At 33.1% G+C, this 24,383-nt stretch overlaps 1 long non-coding RNA gene across 1 annotated transcript; it reads left to right on the forward strand.

Moving 5' to 3' along the window:
- The first annotated feature begins 1,976 nt into the window (after window positions 1-1,976).
- On the forward strand, window positions 1,977-4,022 carry LOC126707328 (uncharacterized). Its single transcript, XR_007648900.1, has 4 exons — window positions 1,977-2,316; window positions 2,417-2,647; window positions 2,803-3,011; window positions 3,977-4,022. It is a non-coding gene; the product is annotated as an uncharacterized LOC126707328 (long non-coding RNA).
- Window positions 4,023-24,383: the final 20,361 nt, after the last annotated feature.

The following is a 24,383-nucleotide window of genomic DNA, read 5'->3' on the forward strand; positions in this document are numbered from 1 at the left end:
GGGTCTAAAATCGTTAGTTAAAGATCTAAAAATCTTCCTAACAATTTTAGGTTGATCATAGATTTCACCCAAGTTGTAAGCATAATTAACAATATCATTAAGTTTAGCATAGATTTCATCAAATGATTCATCATCAGACATCTTGATACTTTCAAATTTAGAAGTTAATTACTGCAACTTATTAATTTTGACAGCCTTTGTGCCTTCGTGCACAGTCTAGAGGATATTCCAAGTAGTGTGAGCAACCTCAACATTAGAGATTCTCTTAAATTCCTCCATAGAAACAGCGTTAAAAATAGCATTCATAGTTTTGCTATTGAATGCGGCTGCTCCTTTTTGAGAAGTTTGCCACTCACTAACAGGAGTAGTGGGCTTCTCCCATCCATATTCAACGAAGTTCCAGACTCTCTCATCAATTGATTTCAGGAAGACTTTCATCCTTACTTTCCAATAAGCATAATTATTCCCATCAAAGTGAGGTGGAATAACAAGAGAGTGTCCGTGTTCCATGACAACAGGGGTCAAGGATCAGCTCAGAGATCGAAAGATCTTCAATAGAAAAGCTACCCACTCTGATACCACTTGTTTGTTTTTAGACCCCTTAAAACACAATTGGATTAACCTAATTAATTAGCCAAGTGCTTACTTAGTCCAAATTTCAGATCTAGGTTAAAACAATCATATAATCATATCAATGTAAAGTGCGGAATATAAAAAACACAAAGATATGATGACCTAGGAAACCACACCAGTAAAAACCTGCGGATGATTTAACCTAACTATCCTCAAGGTAAACCTAAATCCATTATGAAAGAATCGAAGTTTTACAATAGCGACTTAGACCACTAACATTCTTTTGCTACCCACCAGTAGAAGCTTACTAACACAACCATGTGGAAGTTTCGAGATCACGGACTCCTTCTTTCTTTGATTCTCCAGCAAATACAAGCACACCCGCTTGTATTTCTTTAAACTCTTTAGTGCAGCAACTAAATGATCATTAAACTCTCAATGAAATCTCCTTCTTGATAATCCTAAGCATGTGTGAAGGCAACCATCTCTAGATCTCATAAGAGATTCACACACACAGCAAATAGAGTAACCACAAAAACGTGGCTAGGGTTTCCCTTTTATATCTAGGGAAAAACATAAAACGCTACACATCATATGAGCTTAGGGCTGAATTGAAATTCTGTAGAAAAAACATTCTGTCCGACTTTTGATCGATCGAGCGATATCGAATTGCGCAATGAATTCTGCAACAACTCGATTCCAACTTTACACAAAAGACCTATATTTTAAGCAAGTCTAAACAAAACTAAAAACCTATTTTGATCATGGTTTGCTAACAATACAAATTAGAGTTCTAATACATAAGTTCCTAAGTACTTAGAACCTAACAAGTAAGAACCAAAATGGAACACATTTTTCATTTTAGGGATCAAAAACAAGGGAATCAATACTGTACCGGAGACTGTTTCGATTTGGTCAAATAAATGAAATATTTTGGTGCCGGTTAATATTGGTATACCGTTTCGGGATTACCGCTAATTTTATATATTTATATATAAAAATAAATATATAACTATTTATTTACTTATTTATAAGTTCATTAGTCAAAATCCATATAATTTATTAAAAATATTTACAATTATAAGTCTATATCTTAATTAATATGCTAAACTTTAGTTAAAAACTTAAAATATTAGCTCATTTTAATAATAATAGATAGTTTATCTATTTAATAAATACTCAATAGATAGTTTTTTTTAGTTGATTTATTTAATAAATAATAATATAATAATAGTATTTGTGGTGCATAGCACGTTATCAATTTGACAGATAGTAAAAAATTCCAAAAAAGTTGAACAGACACTCCATTAAACTTCAGTACTTCACACGAGTGTAGTGATGCTGCCACTTGTCAAGGGCACACTTAACCAAATGCTGTTACTAGTTCACTGCTTAAGATATAGATATGAGGAGTTGGGTACTTGAGCGGCGAAAATGAAAAGATAAAGAATAGAGGTGTTAGGAAGAAAATTTCCCCCCCAAATTTTTTTTCCTTTCCCGCTCAAAATTCTCCAAAAAAAAAATTTCACACTTACATTTTCATTTCCCACACAAAAGTTTCATTTCTCACACAAAGTTTTTACTCACAAAACTCTCATTTTCTCTCTATCTCTGACACGGCCTCTCACATTCACATTCACACACACACACAACCCCGCCGGCGCCGACGAGAAGAGCCCAATCCAGCCCAGCGACGACGCCGACGAGACCGAGCCCAGCCATCGACCACTCCCTCATTGAAAGGTTACTTCATAATTCTTCTTCCTTATCAAGATCTGTGTCAAACACATTACAAATACACACAATTAATGCTTTAGCCAATTGGGTTTTTATGGTTTTGTAGAGAGAAATGGCATCTAGGGATGATTGCACTGAGAGATGGTGTGTGATGACAGGAGGTCGTGGTTTTGCTGCTCGTCATTTGGTTGAAAAGCTCATCTCATATAACATGTTCCTCGTCCGAATTGCCGATATGGGCCCCACCATTAACCTTGACCCTCATGTGGAGAATGGAACTCTCGGCCAAGCCTTGCGCTCTGCTCAAGCTGTTTATGTCTCGGCCAACCCTCATAAGGTACTCACTTCACTTTAAAAGTGTTGAGTTTGTTGTTGTTGCTGCTAACCCATGAATGGCAACCAAAATTTTGTCAAAAAATATTAAATCGATTACTTATATTAGAATAAGTCTAAAAAAAATGAAAATTAAAAGCTTTCAATTTTTGTGTTTAGGCATGAGAGAGTGAGGGAGCTGAGCAAAAGGTACGGATGGGACAAGAAAGGAGCAATGAAGGTGTTTGGAGAATGGTCGGATCGCATGGGTTTGGGGGCCATGCCCGCATACTTTGGGGTCCACACTCTCACTCTGGCGCTCTGCTTGCCTTACGCTGTTCTCATGGAGGCCACCGCTTCTCTAATCTTCGACTTATTCCATTTAAATGGTTGGTCTTCATGCTTTTGTTGGTGGTATCATTATATATATATATATAATCTCTGTGTGAGTGGATGGCTGCCTATATTAGATGACAAGCAGGCCTTTGAAAAGTATAATTGGACTCATGTAATTTTGACTTTTGAGATTCTCAACTTGTCTACATTTTTCATGTGCAAAGGATAAATTTTTGCAAAGAACTTGTTAAATTTCGTGTTATAATTATGGCCATTAGGTGGTCCTCCAAAAGCTTGGCCTGCAAAATTGCCAAGTTGGCAATCTAATAATAGTTGGATCCTGTTACCAATAGAAAAGAATTATTTTAATTGTGGAGATTCAAATGACAAATTGAGAATCCTAGTACTCTAGAGATGTTAGATGTATATTTGGGTCTATAGTATTGTAGATTGGGATTGATTATTTTTACTTTGCCAAGGCTGATGTGCTTTGTCCACTGTACAAAAGCATGATTATGAAGGTTGCATCTTGGCTTATACTATATTGTAAGGAAGTTTGGGGGTTCCTTACCTTTTTTATTCATTATTTATTTTTTATAATATATATCTTAGATGAAAGATTGAGAATGTGATCATGCATAGACGTCTGATAACACGTTGTAAGGTCCAAGTGAAGTAGGCAAGCTCTCTATATTATGTGGTTTGGTTTGCCAAAAAATAAAAAAAGGTTGTTGACGAACAAGTAATTGCCAAAAGTGGGTGTCAAATCACCCCCATAAACAAGTAGCTTTCTCTTATTTCTCCTTCATCCCTCTCTCAAGCCATCTATTATTATCAATCCACCAAAATAATAGTGAAGATTATTTTTGAGTATTTATATTGTTAGTAAGGATGGGAATGATTAAAGATTGGGTTTTTTTTTTTTTTTTTTTTTTTTTTTTTTTTCAACAATCTCTTATTCGTCTTGCCCCTTTCCTCCAAACAGCATTTTGACCAAGTGGGTTTTTGATTTGTGCAGGTCTGGAGCTGTCTCCATGTGAAGGCCAATTGAAAGGTATTGTCCTTCCTTTCTCATTTGTGCCATTGTTTCTTCTTCTTTTTTTCTATTTTTCATGATGTGATCTTCTTCCTTCCTTCCTTCTTTCTCTGTTTTTTTTTTTTTTCAACCTGCTGCTTCTTGTTCTTTGTTTTAAGAATTCCACCGTACACATATGCCTTTAGAGAATTGAAGATGCTCATTTTTTTTCTCCACTTGGTTTCATATGCTTGCAATACTTTAATGTATTTAAAAAAAAAAATTTGAAAAAGAAAAACCTTGACCTTTTGTTCTCTTCTTTTCCATCTGCCCATTTTGGGGACTTGGGAAAAATGCTATGTTTTCCTCTATCCAATACCAAAATGTTAGGGTTTTGTGGAGAATAGGGGTTCTTTACCTTTTCATTATGTTCTAATGCAATCTAATTACGAGGGTATAAAGGTCTTCACAAATAGTTGTTGACGGCAATTGCTTTACCTCGTTAAAAATAAGTCGACTTTTCTCGTCATTTGATAATATATTTGTGAGGGTGGATTTGTTCAGTAACAACGGTGGCTTGCCTTCGTAAATTATCTATTTGTGAAGGTACGGTCGCAAAATCTGTTTTAACAACAAGAGCAAATATGACGGCCTTCAAGGGCTATATACCCTTGCTAATAATATATTTAGGTCATCTACCATGTTTGGGAAGTTCAAATAAGAAAAAAAATCAAAGATGTAAAATCTAAAAAGGAAAAAATCAGATTTGAGCACTTATCAGTATTTTGGGCGAATCTCTTTTCTCAAAAATCCAATTGACACAAGGCTAGATGAGTTGGAACCATGACTTAAATATCTACAACTTTTCAGTTTTGAGTTTTTGGAAATTCACAATTTTTGAAGGCCGAAATGAACTCACAAGTGACTACTGTAAATTTGGATGAAAATTAAAATAGTAAAAGTTTTATTTTCTTTGGACACTTTGACGTTAGGGTTTTGAATGGAACCTGTGGAGAACAAATTTTGGAGGGCAAAAAAAAAAACCTTGTATTTTCCTTAGAGAGCTTCATAAAATTTTCTTTTTGAAACTCTAAGCCTCCTCCTATAGAAGAAAGAGTTGTTGCTGTGTTTCTTGTACGTCTTTGGGTTCTGTAACCAAACTAAGTCTTTTGCACCAACATTGAAGATCTTATTGGTGTTTCTATGTGAAGCTGCTGTAAATCAACTACAACAATCAAAGGGTTGCTGTAGAGTTAGTCATGTATTAGGATTCGTGCAAAGGAGTAAACCGCGTATTGGGATAAAGGGGGGGGGGGATTTTGTTAAGCCCAAATTCAAAAAACTCATAAAATATTATATACTTCTCTTTTATTTTATAAATTTCCGAGGGGGGGGGGCCCAAATTCAAAAAACTCATAAAATATTATATACTTCTCTTTTATTTTATGGGGGGTGGATTCCCCCCCCCCCCCCCCCCCCCCCCCACAAAGGTCATCAAATAGCTCCATCCTTGCGATGAAGAATGTAAATGGGTCAAAGTAAAGTATAATGATTGGATCAATCGTAGGGATCAACGGTGGGAAAGTCACGGGCTCAGTCTCTTGTGTCATTAGATCTTGTTTCTCTACCTTCTTTATTATTGTTATTCGGTTTCAAAGGTTTGGGTCTACCAAGTGGATACTTGATCCAAATACTAAGGCTAAGATCAATAACGGTGTTGCCATCTGTCACATGAACACGTCGGGCTGGGACCTGACTCATGAAGTTTTCTTGGCTCTAGGGTTGGGTCCGGGTCAAATTGAGGTTTGCCATTGGATTTTCCAAAATGATCTAACATGGACAGTTGTTGACTAGCCGTTACACACCAAGGCGGTAAGAAATCTTAAGTTATATAATAGTTTGTGGTACTAGATTTTTTCAGATGAATCTATTATAAGGAATTTTAGCTTAGCTTTTATAGGCAAATACAAAATAAAAAGAGTAAGTTCCTGGTTTACTTTACATATGGAATATATATGTATGGGGAGGGGGGGAAGAGTGAGATGTCTAAGGTTAGTTACACCTAGACTAGTTAAATTCTGTATTAAGCTTTTAATGTAATGTATGGACTTTCTCTATTAATTTATGTGTATTGAAAATGTTTTATTTTTTTTCCTTAAACTTTAAAAATAATTTCATCCCTAAACTAATGAAAGAAAATAAACTATTTACAAAGTTTAGGGATGAAAAAAGAACTTTTTAAAGTTTAGAGATGAAAAACAAATTTTTGGTAAAATTTAGAAACCAAAATAGTAGTTTACCCAAAAAAATATTGAGTTAATGTCAACAAATTAAGTTATTGGTTTACTTCACATCTGGAAGATGCTGCTTATTAGTACTACATAATTTGAGTTTTGATCAATGTTTTCAAGGCTAGCTCCAAAAATAATTGAACGCCAAATGAAAAACACTATTTTTACCTCTCTTTTTATATATCATTAATGGTTTGTTTGAAATATGAGTCTATTTCTTTCGATTATTTTGTTTAAGGAATAAATTGTGAATTAATGTATTTAATTTTTTGATTGTAGCAACATCCTTGCTAGAGCTTCACTAGAGGATTGAGGTCTTGATTCAACACATATATGTCATGAAGCTAATAAATGTGTTGATAGTTTGGGTAATTCAACACATATAATATTTTTTAAATATTTGAATGAGTATTAGTGTTTAAAGTACTATTCAAAAATTTCAAGAATCAAGTTTGTAAGTTTTCAAAAATATATTTATTTTCAAATTAAGTTTTATATTGTACAGTTCATTTTGTTCTTGAAACATATTTCTTTCATACATATTCATCTATATTTCTCTCTTCATCCACTCATTGTATTCCTCCTCAGTTCACCAATTGATATCAGAGCCAAGTTCTCTTAAAAAATTGTATTCATTGTTTTTATTATTGATTTGTGATTCTATGAAAGACAGAAAGAGTGCCTTTAAGTTGCCCCTGCGTTGGTGAGCACAAGTCCATTGGTTATCCCTTGTTTGAGATTGAGAGCTTAGGGTGGTTCTGTTAGTGTTCCCGTAAGACAATTTGAGTGAGTCATTCTAGACTATAGTGAATTTTTTTTTGAAGAGAGACTGTTGTGAAATTAATAATGTTTAACTATGGATTTCCGATTACATTTCTGAAAGCAATCTTCCAAATGGACCAAACACCATTAGCAACATTAAACTCAGACCAAGGAAATATGTAATATTACATCAAAAAGTTTTGAAATTGTATATATTAACGTCTTGAGACATCCAAAGATACAATTAAAACATGGTCATTATTCCACCTATGGAAAAGAATAATCAAACCCAAAATCTAGAGCATGCCAAATCAATGTCTGATACAATCGAAACTGAAAGAATCTAGACAAAAAAGCAGAGGTAGAAAAAAAATTATAGTAGCAATTCTAAGCCCTCATTTGGGTGGAGGAAATGAAATAGAATAGAAGGAAATAAAAGAATAAATATTATTCCCTTCCCTTTTTTGAGAGTTTTAATGGAGTGAATGGAAAGTCAATTCCCTTATTTGGGAGTTTAAGTAGGAGAGAATGGAATGAGTAAGAGAAAACACTCATTCCTGTTTATTCTCTTAAAACCTCAAATTTTCATTCTCCCAAAATTTTCAAACTTACAATTCGATTTAAACTAAGACAAAGTTTAACTACAAAATTGTTTGTAGCCTTAGACTACAACCTTACTCAATATCTTTTTATTTGAGATGAACTTTGACAAATCTACCATTGGATTACATCTTCTTCTTATATCCTCCATGCTTGCAAAATTTTTAGAAAATTAAAGATCAATAGCTATATCATCAATAAATTATTTAAATTACAAGTTTTTGTAGTTTAAAATTGTGCATAAAATAAAAACTTATAGATCATATAGTAAATAACATCCAATTGAAACAAAATTTGACATGTCTATTAAGAGCATAAAGAACATGCAATTTCACGACTAAATTTTCAAAATATATAATAATATTTATTTTATTGAGTAAGGTTATAATCTTAGGTTACAACCAATTTCGTAGTTAAACTTTATTCTTTAAACTATATCTTTTTTTTTTTTTTTAGTGGGTCTGGTACCCACTCAAATCTAAACCTTTAATTGGTGTTATTTTAATTGTGACTGTTGATTTAAGTTTAGTGTGAAACTTGTTACTGGTAGACTAGGTTAGTATACAAATCATCACTGTCATTGATTTGTGCCGCTTTTTCTTTTTTGATTTTTGAGAAAATTTTGGAATTTTGCTCTTAAATTTCATTTCACTATAACATTAGGTACCAATTTTGTTTTTCTTATAAGTGGCACAGAAAGTGCTTGTTGAAATGCTTCTTAGGAATTCAAGGTCTGTTTGGTAAGAGTCTTCTAGTCACGTTGTTTTTATATACGTGTGGGTGAAAAAATGTTTAAAAATACGTATAATGTTGTTTAATCATTGAAAATTGTTTTTTAAACAACAGTAACCAATGGGCCCTGAGTTTTTCCAAAATGTGTGGCTTTGTGTTCTGCTCATCAGGGGGTGTGGGTTCTTGTTAGTGTGGTGTTGAAATTTTATTTGTTTTTTTAGTTTTTATTTTATTGGTATGTATTTAAGGTGGAAGGGTTTTTATAAAGAAATAAATTTCTTCTTCTATGTTGTAGAGAGGACACGGGTTTTTGTTTCTATTTCATTTCTTTTCTATGTGGTGTACATTTAAGTTGTAATTTTGTAGCTGTTGTAGGCTTGCAGCATCTTGGAATCAAATTTTTAGTTTTGTTTTGAGTGTTTTCTAGTTTTAGAGTTTGAGAGCTTTGTTTCTGGTGTCTATGCTAATAAAATTTTCTGAGTTATCAAAAATGAAAAAATAAATAAAGAGATTGTAGATCAAAATAACGAAATTTTTAGAAACATCCTGTAATTTTATATTGACATGTTGAATCAGTCAATAGTATTTTTGGATGGCTAACTAAAATGGAACGGACTGCTACTTTTGATGCTAGTGCTTACTCAATGGCAAGATTTTTTTATTTATTTTTTATGACTGTCTCACTAGGTAAATTGAGTTGTTTCATATTCATATCTTCATATCAATAGATGCTTATTTTATTTCTTGAAAATTTGTTCATATGAAATAAAGACAGTTGGATCCCCTGGCAAATGCTGTTAAGAACATTTCTAATGCCACTAGTTATGTTTAGTGCTAAGTCTAGATAGTTGATACACAAATAAATTCTAGAACTTGAAAGATACATTTTAAATTTTCTTTTCTTTTCACTTAGTACTGTGAGGTCAAAGCAGCAAATGATGATTTGTGTTTTAATTTTAATTAGGCAAGATAACTAAGAATGAAAAAGAAGATTTACAGGAAAATTAGGAGCAATTCTTATCTAGTAAGAATTGCTTACAATTTTTTTTTTCTTAACTAGTAAGTGCTTCTCTTTCATTTTGTTTTTGCTTTGTTTTGTTTTGGTTTTTTTTTTTTTTTTTGGTTACAAAATATAAGTTTGGCTTTGTTTTATGCCCAGAAGCTGCTTGATTATTTCATCAAGTCATTCGTTTAATTATACTATTAATTACTTTTTAACCTGCTAGTGGACATGTTGATTATTAGCTTTGCACATTCCTTTTATTTAAATTTGTACAGTTGAGTTTTCAAAAAAAATATCTGTAAAAGCAAGGTAAAATTGTTTTGTAGAATTTATGCACTTGTTGCGAAGCTCTCAATTCCTGATTTTAGTTTAACTTTGGAGTGCATATAATCTTAGCATAAATCTATATAAATTAGATATATGAATATATTTTATTTAATTGCTAATTTTGGGAATGCATAGGAGATCTTCACCACATCTACATAGTTCTTCGCCAATCTTTACCTCATCTGCATACAAATCTTAGGTAGCCATTCTTCATCCCTTTTCCTTGAATTTATCGTCGAGATTTGGGGTTTTGAATGGTGGGTTTAATGATTTATTTCAAGTGAAAGTTCCTCTATGTATTCTCTATCTTTCTTCACTCTCTCTCAAGCTCAGTTCATAGTAGGTTTAACAAAAGTTTTTCTATTATTTATTTTGGGCCAATTCGATAGGTTTTTTTTTTTTTTTTTTTCTATGTATTTTGGAGCACGAGCATTAGGAATGTTGTGAAATATGAATAAAAATTTCGTAATAGGCAGATTCGAATTGCAAATCAGCCACTTGCTTTGATTTTTCCCCAATGGAAACCCATGTGAAAATTTTCCTTTGAAGAATCCTTCAGCAAATGTGTAATGTGAAACTAGTGTATAAATCATTGCACTCATTCTGGTTTTTCATTTATGATTACTAGTGTATCTTTCTATACTGTGTTATGCAATCAATAGACACTATTCTTCAGCTCTCCCTGATATTTACTCTGAAAACTAGTGAACTTAGGACTATTTGTTATTGAGTTCATCTTTTCACTGGTGTGGCAGTTGCTTGATGCATCATTAGATGATGAATGGTTGCTAAAGCTTACCTCATAAAAGAATTCTGCAACTCTGTTCCTTAATGCCATAAGGTATGTCAAGCATATCAACACAACACCCCATATTAGGAAAAGTCATAGATCTCTACCCACAATTGTGAAGGTAGTAAAATGATTATTTTGGGTATAGGAAGAATTGAGGGAGAGATAAGTTGTCGGGTTAGGCACCTCTCCTGTTAGAAACCCTCCCGTTATCTCCCTTTTTTGTATAGATAAAAGACACCTAGCAATGAAATGATCTAATGGTTCAAAAAAACCCAACTCAAACTATCTTTAGTTCTGCAATCTTCTACCCTTCGCCTCCCTCTATTCTCTGAAACATCACCACTGCCGGACCCATTCTCTCCTTGTTTTTTAACAAACTCATCAATGTCATCATCGTCTCAAACTTCATTACTTATGAACTTGAGCTTTTCAAAGAAATCAACAAAAAGAACCTTTTTTTACTATAAGAATGTAGGTATAAAAAACTAAAGACTTATTATAATCACAACTAGAAAATTTTACAGAAATTCAACCCATTTGGCTAACTTTTACTGTCAAAATATGAAAATGAATGATGAAATCTTTAATATTTTCACCATTTTGTAGCCTAAGAAACAAAAATACCCAGGCAGCAGTAAATTGGGTTCTAAAAAAAATAAAATAAAATCATTCCCCGCCATAGTGCAAGCATTTGAAAAATAAAAAGATTACAACAAAAAGGGATAAACTCTAGTTATTTGATGTTATGTGCGACTTTATTTTGTTCTCTAACTTTATCTTCAATAGCTTCAACAAATGGTGATTTACTAGGATTCATATTCTTAACACTTCTACCCATCAGAAACCCACAAAACAAAAACAGAAAAATTACTTCTCTGTTGTAATCCCATCTTCATAACCATTGCCATACCCTTCTATTACCATTGACACCACAAAGAAACTACTCACATCAGAAATCAAAACACACAGGTTACCCATCCCTCAACCCAAAATCACTATTTATGCCATCTTCAGCAGAGAAACCCAGATAAATTGAACACTTATCCTCAATCCAATCAAGCCACTCCACGAAGTATCATGCTGCTGCCGAGATCCCACCAAAAGCCTTCCTACCCACTCATTTTTGTGCCACTTCAAAAAAAAAAAAAAAAAACCAAGGAGAGAATGGGTTCGGCAGTGGTGATGTTGCAGAGAGAAGGGAGAGGCGAAGAATAGGAGATTGCAAGAAATAGGATAGCTTGAAGTGGCTTTTTTTAAACCATTAGATCATTTAATTTCCATGTGTCCTTTATCTATACAAAAAATGGAGAGAACGGGAGGGCTTCTAACGGGAGAGGAGCCAGACCCTAAGTTGTCCTTTTGGTTTTTAAATTTTTTTTTAAATTGATTTTTATCTATCTGGTATGGTGTACAAGGATGACCATGTGCTAGACTTTTGGTTTTGAAGGCCTACAAGACAATTGCAATGGTAGGAAGGTGATAAAATTTTGGAAGGGACAGTTGAGCTTGTAGGTCGGACATGGTTGTTTTGTAATTTGAACCAAGGATGGGAGTGTGGCTTTTCTTATAAATGTCAGGGAAGATTGGTCTCTGACAGAGGACAAGAGAAGAGGGGACTTCCCAGTTTTGTTCTTGATGGTGTTTTCATTTTTAAATCAACTTTTGTATTGCCTCACACTCTATCTACATAATTACCAAGTTCAGGTACTTCAACCTCTCTTTTATTTTTCATAATGTCATATGATATGATTTGCTGTAGCAGTTTTTTGGTTGTTAGTGTGTGAATTGTATTAGCAAATCAATGAGCATGACTGCTATTAAGTTGGCTGGTTTTGCATGTTAGACCAAGTGGTGTGCTTAAAACTGATAAAGACATTCAAAGATCTAAATAAAAAATTTTTGGTGTGACTATCTTACCACTTTGGTACACCTTTTAATTTTTGAATTGATTCAAAAATATGTTTAGTCCTTAAATATAAATAGATGTTCTGGTTCTGCTAACTGAATATTCCGATGACTAAAGTCTTAGTAATTTATATCTATAATTATTGGTTATTTATTCCTTTAAGCTATTGGCATATCCGGCTGTATTGCAATCAGCTAGAAAATTGTTTTTCCTAACAGCATTGAAGTCAGGAAGCCTTGGCTGCTAGGACCGTGGTGTTATTTTAGATACTAATGGACGTAGCTTAAGCAAGAAGGTCAAAAACTCATTTGATTTTGTACAAGATAAAAGTTAATGGATCTCAAGTTGAGATGTGCACCAAAAGTCAATCAAATTACGGAAATTTTTTCAAAGTTCCTATTTCATATGAACCTGGTATCTCTAGCCTACGAAGTTATAAGCAAGGGGATGCTACTAGAATAGCTGCAAATTGGACAATGAATTTATCCATGTATCAGTTGAAGGTTATGGCTAAATTCCAATATCCTGAATAATGTCATGGTCATTTAGGTCATTTTCAAAGGTTCTAAAGGTATTTCAATCATATTTTAGGTTTAGAGGGTATTTCAGTCATTTTTTAGGTTTTAGGGTCATTTCGGTCATTTTTTAAGTTTCAAGGATATCCCACTAATTTTTGAAAGTTTCAGGGTTATATTGGTCATTTTTAAGTGTTAGGATGCGTTTTGATAATTTTAATATACTTAAGGGTATTTTGGAAATTTTAAAGGTTTTTTGGAATATTTTTGTTATTTATATTTGTCTTATAAGTAATTGGGTGGGGTTGAGTTGGGTTGGTTACACCCGTATGTGATGTTGATATTGTTTAGTGTGATGATGGAACTGTCAAATGTGAGTAAAAAGTAAGAGAACCATCGAATTGACAAAAGTACGCTCACATGTGATTTTGATACTGCCTAATATGACGATGAAATAGTTAAATGTGAGAAAAAAAAAAAAATAAAGGTACTGCTAAATGGGGCAAAAGTAAAAGGGAACTATGTGATGTTGGTATTGCCTAATGTGACATTAAAGCCATCAAATATGAGAAAGAAAAAGGGAACCATCGAATATGACAAAAGTACGATTACATGTGATGTTGGTATTACTTAATGTGACAATGGAATTATCAAATGTGAGAAGAAAAAAAAAAAAAAAAAGGAAACCACCGAATAGAACAAAAGTACAGTTACATGTGATGTTGGTATTGCATAATGTGAAGATGGAACTGTCAAATGTGATACCATCGGATGTGAGAAAAGTACGGTCAAATGTTATGTTAGTACTGCCTAATGTAACAATGGAACTATCAAATGTGAGAAAAAAATAAGGGAACCACCGAATGTGACAAAAGTACAGTCACATGTGATGTTAGTATTATCCAATGTGACAATAGAACTATCAAATGTGGGGAAAAAATTAAAGTACCATTGAATGTGGGAGAGGTATGATCAAATGTGATGTTGGTACTACCTAATGTGACAATGGAACCATCAAATGTGAGGGAAAAAGAAAAAAGGAACCACTAAATGTTACAAAAGTATAGTTTTATGTGATGTTGGCACTACACAATGTGAGAATGAAATTGTCAAATGTGATAACAAAATTAAAGTACCACCGAATTTGAGAAAAGTATAATAAAATATTATCTTAGTTGTTCGGGAGCCTTTTTCGGTTGCCCAACCATATGCGGTCCGTTAGAGGGATGACCTTACCAGGTCTGGGTTCTTTTTAGGGAGTTGCCTTCGGAACTCAACATTGGGCCACGTGGTCCAATGGCTATCAACGTATTTTTAAGCCTACAAAACCATTAAAGTCAAAGTCTAAGAATCACGATAATGGTTGAATAAACATTTAATATGTGTTTAATATAATAGCTTTGATTAGTAGTTGTAATAACAGTTAAAATAAAGTAGTATTTATTTAGAGGTAAAGTAATCATGTACACAACGATGTAAATTTAAAGATAAGGAAGCAAAGTTACTTATCTTTGTATGGTTTGTAGTCGCAGCTGTCAGGGAAAAGCTTCTGTGAGTTAATAATATCCCAGCAGAGTGCCAGCGGTAGAAGCTAGTTAAGCTTGTTCCTCTTATCATGCATTTAAATGAGTTTAAGCCTTAGTCAATAGTTGTAATAGTAGTTAGAATAAAGTAATATGTATTAAAATGTGAAGTAATCATGTATTCAATGATATAAATTTAAAGATATGGAAGCTGAGTCACTTATCTCTGATGGTTTGCAGCCCTAGCTGTACAACATCAGTGAGCTGATAGGATTCCAGTAGAATAACTCTAGCGGTAGAAAGGCAGTTTGCCAAGTTAACTTCGTGATTGAAGGGGAAAAATGGGTGCAACTGGAGGGAGAGAGAGTATGTCCAGCTGTGTGTAGGGGCCGGTTAAGCTTGCCTCTCTTATCATGCACTTAAATGAGTTTTTTCTTTGACAATGCTCTTTTGATTGTTGTGAAGTTATGAATAGTGTTGCCTTCTATGAGAAAGACTTTTGTATGGAGTATATGTGCCTTCTAAGAGTAGGGTTTTATGTAAGAAGTAGTTGTACTTTCTAAGAGAAGGACTTTTGTAACAAATAATTTTGCCTTATAAGAGAAGGGCTTTTATAAGAAGTAGTTGTGCCTTGTAAGAGAAGGGCTTTAATATAAGATCTTGGTGCTTTCTAGGAGAAGGGCTTTAGTAATAGAAGTTCATGCCTTCCATAAGAAAGGCTTTTATTATGAGTGTTTGATATCTCTTGAGAAGTGTGGAGATGGTAAAATATATAGATATTTTGTTGGATGTAGTATTTGTAATATGTATGATATATAGAAGTATGAGAGATATGGAGGTTAAGGATAGTAAAAATATGAGATTATAACTGCTGGAGAAGTTGTAGAGATTACTTTCCTAGAGGAAAGATTTTGTAAGAGAAGAGTATGGAGATGTGTTTAGGTATTTGGAGATAAGAGCAAAAAGATAGATATGTTTTTTGAATATGGAGAGTAAGAGAATGAGTATAAGAGAGTAGTGGTAGTTTAGTGTAGGGAATAAGTATAAGAGAGTAATGGTTGTCTAGTGTGTTTAACAGAGCTGCTAGAATTTTCTGCTGAGATTGTATGAAGGCTTATGATGGCATTTATGAGCTAAAAGCTGAAGAGTTTAGTTCCTAATTTAGAAACTAAAAAAATCAAAAGCTCAGAACTTCATTAAGAGTTTAAGAAGATCATTAGAGGGGAAAAAAATAAAGGTACCACTAAATAGGGCAAAAGTAAAGTCATATGCGATATTGGTATTGCTTAATGTGACATTAAAGCCATCATATATGAGACAGAAAAAGGGAACCATCGAATATGAAAAAAGTACGATTACATGTGATGTTGGTATTACTTTATGTGGCAGTGGAACTATCAAATGTTAGAAAAAAAAAATAAGGGAACCATCGAATAGGACAAAAGTACAGTCACATGTGATATTGGTATTGTATAATGTGAAGATGGAACTGTCAAATGTGATACCACTGAATGTGAGAAAAGTATGGTCAAATATTATGTTAGTACTACCCAATGTGACAATGGAACTATCAAATGTGAGAAAAAATAAGGGAACCACCGAATGTAACAAAAGTACAGTCGCATGTGATGTTGGTACTGCCCAATGTGACAACAGAACTGTCAAATGTGAGGAAAAAATTAAAGTACCATTGAATGTGGGAGAGGTATGATCAAATGTGATGTTGGTACTACCTAATGTGACAGTGGAACCATCAAATGTGAGGGGGAAAAAAAAAGAACCATTAAATGTTACAAAAGTACAGTTTTATATGATGTTGGCATTACACAATGTGAGGATGAAATTGTCAAATGTGAGAACAAAATTATAGTACCACCGAATTTGAGAAAAGTACAGTAAAATATTATGTTAGTTGTTTAGGAGCCTTTTTCGGTTGCCCAACCACGTGCGGTCCGTTAGAGGGATGACCTTACTAGGTTCGGGTTCTTTTTGGGGAGTTGCCTCTAGAACTCAACATTGAGCCACGTGGTCCAATGGCTATCGACGTATTTTTAAGCCTACAAAACCGTTAAAGTCAAAGTCTAAGAATCACGATAATGGATGAACAAATATGTAATATGTGTTTGATATAATAGTTTTGATTAGTAGTTGTAATAACAGTTAAAATAAAGTAGTATTTATTTAGAGGTAAAGTAATCATGTACTCAACGATGTAAATTTAAAGATAAGGAAGCAAAGTTACTTATCTTTGTATGGTTTGTAGTCGTAGCTGTCAGGAAAAAGCTTCTGTGAGTTAATAATATCTCAGCAGAGTGCCAGCAGTAGAAGCTAGTTAAGCTTGTTCCTCTTATCATGCATTTAAATGAGTTTAAGCCTTAGTCAATAGTTGTAATAGTAGTCGGAATAAAGTAATATGTATTTAAATGTGAAGTAATCATGTATTCAATGATGTAAATTTAAACATATGGAATCTGAGTCACTTATCTTTGATGTATTGCAACACAAGCTGTACAGCATCAATGAGCTGATAGGATTCCAGCAGAATAACTCCAGCGGTAAAAAGGCAGTTTGCCATGATAACTTCGTGATTAAAGGGGAAAAATGGTTGCAACTGGAGGGAGAGAGAGTATGTCCAACTGTGTATATGGGCCGATTAAGCTTGCCCCTCTTATCATGCACTAAAATGAGTTTCCCCTTTGACAATGCTCTTTTAATTGTTGTGAAGTTATGAATAGTGTTGCCTTCCATGAGAAGGGCTTTTGTATGGAGTATATGTGCCTTCTAAGAGAAGGGTTTTATGTAAGAAGTAGTTGTGCCATCTCAGAGAAGGGCATTTATAAGAAGTAGTTGTGCCTTTTAAGAGAAGGGCTTTCATATAAGATCTTGGTGTCTTCTAGAAGAAGAGCTTTAGTAATAGAAGTTCATGCCTTTAATGAGAAAGGCTTTTAGTATGAGTGTTTGATATCTCTTGAGAAGTGTGGAGATAGTAAAAGATATAGATATTTTTTCGGATGTAGTATTTGTAATATGTATGATATATAGAAGTATGAGAGATATGGAGGTTAAGGATAGTAAAAATATGAGATTATAACTGTTGGAGAAGTTGTAGAGATTGCCTTCCCAGAGGAAAGATTTTGTAAGAGAAGAGTATGAAGATGTGTTTAGGTATTTGGAGATAGGAGTAACAAGATAGATATGTCTTCTGAATATGGAGAGTAAGAGAATGAGTATAAGAGAGTATTGGTAGTCTAGTGTGTTTAACAAAGCTGCTGGGATTTTCTGCTGAGATTGTATGAAGGCTCATGAATAGCATTTATGAGCTAAGAGCTGAAGAGTTTAGTTCCTAATTTAGAAACTAAAAAACTCTGAAGCTCAAAACTTCATTAAGAGTTTAAGAAGATCATTAGAGGGAAAAAGAATAGGGAAGTTTATGAGAGAGTTGTTCTCCATTGGTATCCCCCTTTAAGGTGTTGATGGAAGGTCCCCCTTTAGAGTTGAGTTTAAGGGGATATTTTAGCAAAGAATATTAGCCAAAATCTGTCCCAACTAGTAATGAATCTTCAGAAAATCCATCTTAAGATTTGGCCAAACATGGTATGTTTAGCTTTATGGTATTCTTGCTATTTTAGGTAAGAGCTACTGGGGAAAGAGTAGCAGAAAAGGAAAGTATTTTGGCAAGAAAAAGGTAGTTTCAATAGTTGGTTTTAGTTTTAGCATAATGTGGAAAAATCAGTAATGCTCAGGTTGTTGGGTCAGCTTTCATTCTGAAAAGGCTGTCCTAGCTGTCAGGAAATACTATGACAGCTATCATGAAAAAAGCTGTCTCATCTGTCAAAAAAAGTTGTGATAGCTATCATGAGATAGTTGTCACAGCTGTCATAAAATAGCTGTTTGCTTTAGGCAGAAGCCAATGAGGTCAGATAGGCGATTTTAGACTGCTGGAGAGGACATTCAGCATTTATTGGATGGATTTGGCTGAAAATTGTAAGATCTCTTTGAAGGGTATCTTGCTATTTTAGGTATAACAGCTGGTTGTTGGGATTTCAGCATTAAATGACTTATGATATCACTTCCAGCCAGGTGTCAAGTGCTGAATGCACTGCTGAGGTTCAGCTGGAAATATTTCCTTTTCGGGTGTTTGTTTTTTTGGTCTAAGGTTCCATTACAACACATTTCTAGCAAGTAATAGAAGGATTGGTTGAAGGCAAAGGAAGCTTTAGAGATTTGGTCAAGGTCTCATTAGGTTGTGACATAATCTTGGTGAGCAAGAAGAGTATTTAATACTCTGCTTTGGCAACTGGCAGAGAAAAATATAGTCTGATTGTGGCAGACAGCAGTTGGGTATGAGAGATATCATGAATATGTTGTATATAGTTGGAGATAAAAGATAGCCAATCAGATTAGGCCACGTGTTTGAGTTGGATTTTAGCCGAAAGAAGTGATGAGATTTATGTAGAATAATACAATGAAGTTTCTAAATTTTTGCGAGGGAATTTTACCATCGCTAGTAGACTCTTTTTGTACCTTCTTTTGATGATGAGGTAGTACATACTGCATTTACTTCAATAACTATGGGCTTTTTTATTTATTATTATTACTTTTTAATTTTCATAAATGCTTTACTATAAAGGAGCTAAAGGTTAGATGTAAATAGGTCTGTCTTATGATACAGTCAAAGGTGTGTCACTTTGTTGTCACAAAATCCTTGCCTAGATTTTTAAGAAATTTTTTATGACAATTGATAATGCCTTAAATATATAATTGTTATATATTTATGTGGACATTATTTCCTTATTACTATACTTGATTTGTATAATTAAGCCATGATTTGCATTAGTTCCTATTATTTATCTTTACATAATTTCTTGAATAAGATGTCATTCATTGCAGGTAATTTTCTACTTTCAGGAAATTATGTGAAAAAGATGACAAGAGTTTGTGAGATAATGGAAGCCAAACTAGAATTAAAGTGGAGCTAAAGGATCATGCTCAAATGTCTAAGGAGGTGCAGCTGGAGTGCTTAGGTCATCTACCATGTTTGGAAAGTTCAAATAAGGAAAGAAATCAAAGAGGTAGAATCTAAAAAAAAAAAATCAGATTTGAGCACTGATCAGTATTTTGGGTGCATCTCTCTTCTCAAAAATCTAATTGACACAAGGCCAGATGAGTTGGAATCATGACTTAAATATCTACAACTTTCCAGTTTTGAGTTTTTGGAAATTCACAAATTTTGAAGGCCGAAATTAACTCAAATTAACTTATAAGTGACTACTGTAAATTTGGACAAAAATTAAAATAGTAAAAGCTTTATTTTCTTTGGATACTTTGACGTTAGGGTTTTGAATGGAGACTATGGAGAACAAATTTTGGAGAAAAAAAAAAAAAAAACCTTGTATTTTCCTTTCTCTAATGATAGCCTAAACTCTTTGTTAGGGCTAAGGGTTATGTTTCTTCTATACGGTATGAATATTCAATGTCTTTCTAAGATTTTAGACAATAACATATTTGCTTGTTCAATTAGATTTCTTTTGATGTATTAGTTCACTACAAGGAATCTAGGTTTAGGCGACGTTTGTAAAACGTCACTAAAAATCCAAAAAACGTCGCCATAGACACAAATGGTCTACAACAAATTTTTTTTTTGTGATGTTCGAAAACGTCGCAATAGAGTGGTCACCATTGGTCTATTGCGACGTTTCGAAAAATGTCACTATATGTTTCTATTTAGTGGCGTTCAGAAACTTTTAGTGACGTTTTAAATGATATAACTTTTTCGTACATGATGTAGGAAAATATATATAGTGACGTTTATAAAACACCGCATATAATCACACCAATAGCGACGTTGCAAAATCTACTCATTATTTTTCTTTTAAAATATTAAAAATGCTATATAAACCTATTGAAAATTCAACAATAACTAACATATGCTTGGAATAAGCTTGTAATAGATCAAATAGACCTATCATCATTATTCCACAATATCAAATGTCCAATGTTAATGAGTCATGGTGCATGAAAATTTAGTAACAATATATATATATATATATATATACACATACACACACATATAAAGAGCATTTAGTTGAGATTATTTACACATTAGTGGGTAGTGAGCTTTTAAAAAAAATTAATTTCAAGCTAACTAAACCACAAAACTAATAACAAAAAAATTCAAAATCTACACACTACAAAAAAATTGTAGGAAAAAAAATATATATTTACAAAATTGTACATAAACTTACAATGATTCAGCCTTTGATGCTCAGGTCTTTTTGCTCAATAATCCAAATTTGAATAAGAGTTTTTTGTACCAAACTCCAACCAAAACAAGCAAACCACAAAAATTAGCACAAAAGTTCCATGACCTATTAAAGAAAAACTAAATCAAAGCAAATTCATAAGCCAAAGTACAAAGACTCCATGACCCATTAAAGAAAAACCAAATGAAAGCAAACCCATAAGCCAAAACACAAAGACTTACACTTTAAAGAAACTTGAACACCAAAAAAGAGGGAAAAAAGAATGGTGGTGGCAGTGGGTGGTGGCTAGAGAGGGAAGAGCTCGTACATCAATGGGTTGGTAGTGGCAAGGGTGGCGGTGGCAGTGGCTGGCAGTGACTAAGTGTGAAGAAGTGATAAGGGTGGGGGGGGGGGGGGGAGAATATGGAAGTGGGAAGGGAAGTTTGTTTGAGAAAAAAAAAAAAGAATGATAAGAAAGAAAAAGGAATAAAAAAACGTGTAAGGAAAGGAGACCAAAAAAAAAATACAGACAAAACAGTGGGAACTTTCCTATTCAGTGAAATTTTGAATGGGAAACATATAGTGACGTTTTGATGCGACGTTTTCAAATCGTCGCAATATGTTTATCCAAACATCACTGTATGTTTCCCAAAACAAAAAGAAAAAACGGTGGGAACTTTCCCACTTAGCGAAATTTTGAATGGGAAAAGGACAAAAATTTTGGTGAAACATATAGCGACGTCGCTATATGTTTATCCAAAACGTCGCTATTTGTTTCCCCAAAATTTTTTGGACTATATGCTGGTAACAAAAAATACGCCACTAAAACAGTACTTTTTGCAGTGTTTTAAGAAACGCTGCTATTGTTTTGGGTTACAGCGACGTTTTTAGAAAAACATCACGAAAGGATCACTCTTTAGCGGTGTTTTTTAAAAACGTCACAATATATCACTTATAGTGGCGAATTTAAAAACGTCGCTAAAAAAAAGGCCGCCTAAATCCAGATTTCTTGTAGTGGTTCTTCCATGCTTTTAATAAGTTCAATCATGTTTTTCTTATTGTTTAGATGAATTTCTAATAGTTTCAAATAGAAATCATGTTTTGAATTAGACAATAACATATTTGATTGTTCAATTAGATTTCATTTGATGTATTAGTTCTTCCATGCTTTCAATAAGTTCAATCATGTTTTTCTTATTGTTTAGATGAATTTCTAATAGTTTCAAATAGAAATCACGTTTTAAAGTGAATGGGTTTTTCTGAAAACTATTCTAACCGCATTATTAATATAGGTTATCATGTGTTCTTAAATTGTCTTAGTTCAACTGAATTATAAAATTTTAATTGTATAAGAACGGTCAATTATGAAATATATATTTTCTTAGATCATAAAGAATCTCATATCAATATAGGAAAACACATCAGTGCCCTGGTATTTACATTATTGATTTAAAAGTAGTTTTTATTATTATTCTTGTTAACAATCACTAAGCAAAAATACTTTTCTTCTTCACCTAAATTGTTGTTTAATTATATTATCTTTGAATTTATCCTGCTCCTTATGGTTCGACCTCGGCACTTCGAGAGTTATATTGCTATGATCTCCTACACTTAGGAGTGAGCAGGCAACTATTAGCAAAAAAAATAAAATGAAAAAAATAATAAATAAATAAATAAAAACTGGAGTCAGAGCAACTTAGCAAATAGGAGATTGGACACACAGTCTCATTGATGAAGCATAAACAGTGGCAGTGTCATGGGCAAAATCACGAACACTCTCTCTTTGTTCGATTGGTATTTGTATAATCTTTTTTATGAAATTTTTTCTTTAAAATTAATAGGGTTGAAATTGAACTATTGATTCGAAGACCTGATCAATTCAGATCTAATAAAATTATTAAAGGCTTTTTTCTTGTTTATTTGGGCTTTATTTTTTATGTTGTTTGGGCTACTTTTTCTTGAATGTTGTTTGGGTTAATTTTTATTTTTTATTTTTTGTATAAAGAGGTCAAGGTTATATTTTGAGTGGGTAAGGGGTGGGGGGGAATTTTCTTAAGCCCAAATTCAAAAAACTCATAAAATATTATATACTTCTCTTTTATTTTATAAATTTTCGGGGGGGGGGGGGGGGTTGGATTCCCCCCCAAGGTCATCAAATAGCTCCGTCCTTGCAATGAAGAATGTAAATGGGTCAACGTAAAGTATAATGATTGGATCAATCGAAGGGATCAACAGTGGGAAAGTCACGGGCTCAATCTCGTGTCATTAGATCTTGTTTCCCTACCTTCTTTATTACTGTTATTCGGTTTCGAAGGTTTAGGTCTACCAAGTGGATATACTTTATCCAAATACTAAGGCTAAGATCAATAACGGTGTTGCCATCTGTCACATGAACACGAAGGGCTGGGACCTGACTCATGAAGCTTTTCTTGGCTCTAGGGTTGGCTCAGGGTTAGATTGAGGTTTGCCACTGGATTTTCCAAAATGATCTAACGTGGACAGTTGTTGACTAGCCGTTGCACACCAAGGCGGTAAGAAATCTTAAGTTATATAATAGTTTGTGGTACTAGATTTTTTCAGATGAATCTCTTATAAGGAATTTTAGCATAGCTTTTATTGGCAAATACAAAATAAAAAGAGTAAGTTCCTGGTTTACTTTACGTATGGAATATATATGTATGTGTGTTTGTTTTGGGGGGGGGGGGGGGAGAGTGAGAAGTCTAAGGTTAGTTACACCTAGACTAGTTTAATTCTGTATTAAGCTTGTAATGTAATGTATGGACTTTCTCTATTAATTTATGTGTATTGAAAATGTTTTATTTTTTTCCTTAAACTTAAAAAAAAAAAAAAAAAACTATTTACAAAGTTTAGAGATGAAAAAAGAACTTTTTAAAGTTTAGGGATGAAAAACAAATTTTTGTTAAAATTTAGAAACCAAAACAGTATTTTACCCAAAAAAATATTGAGTTAATATCAACAAATTAAGTTATTGGTTTACTTCACATCTGGAAGATGCTGCTTATTAGTACTACATAATTTGAGTTTAGATCAATGTTTTCAAGGCCAGCTCCAAAAATAATTGAACGCCAAATGAAAAACACTATTTTTACCTCTCTTTTTATATATCATTAATAGTTTGTTTGAAATATGAGTCTATTTCTTTCGATTATTTTGTTTAAGGAATAAATTGTGAATTAATGTATTTATTTTTTTGATTGCAGTAACATCCTCACTAGAGCTTCACTAGAGGATTGAGGTCTTGATTCAACACATATATATGTCATGAAGCTAATAAATGTGTTGATAGTTTGTGTATTTTGAACTTGCCCTTCATCTAATATTTTGTGTATTTATGGGAAGTCTAAGGAATAGTTATTCCTAGACTAGTTTAATTATGTATTAAGCTTGTAATATATTATATATGTATATATATATATATTTATGTATATATATCATTTTAATTTATGTGTACCATCAAATGTGAGAAAAAAAAAAAAGAACCATCGAATGTGATAAAAGTACAGTCATATGCGATGTTAGTACTACATAATGTAATGATAGAACTGTCAAATGTGAGAAAATATTAAAGTACTACTGAATGTGAGAAAAGTACGATCAAATGTGATGTTAATACTGTCCAATGTGACAATTAATCTGTTAAATGTGAGAAAAAAAAAAAAAAAAGAACTACCGAATTTGACAAAAGTATAGTCATA

The sequence above is a fragment of the Quercus robur genome, chromosome 11, assembly GCF_932294415.1.
Source record: "Quercus robur chromosome 11, dhQueRobu3.1, whole genome shotgun sequence".
Lineage (NCBI taxonomy): Eukaryota > Viridiplantae > Streptophyta > Magnoliopsida > Fagales > Fagaceae > Quercus > Quercus robur.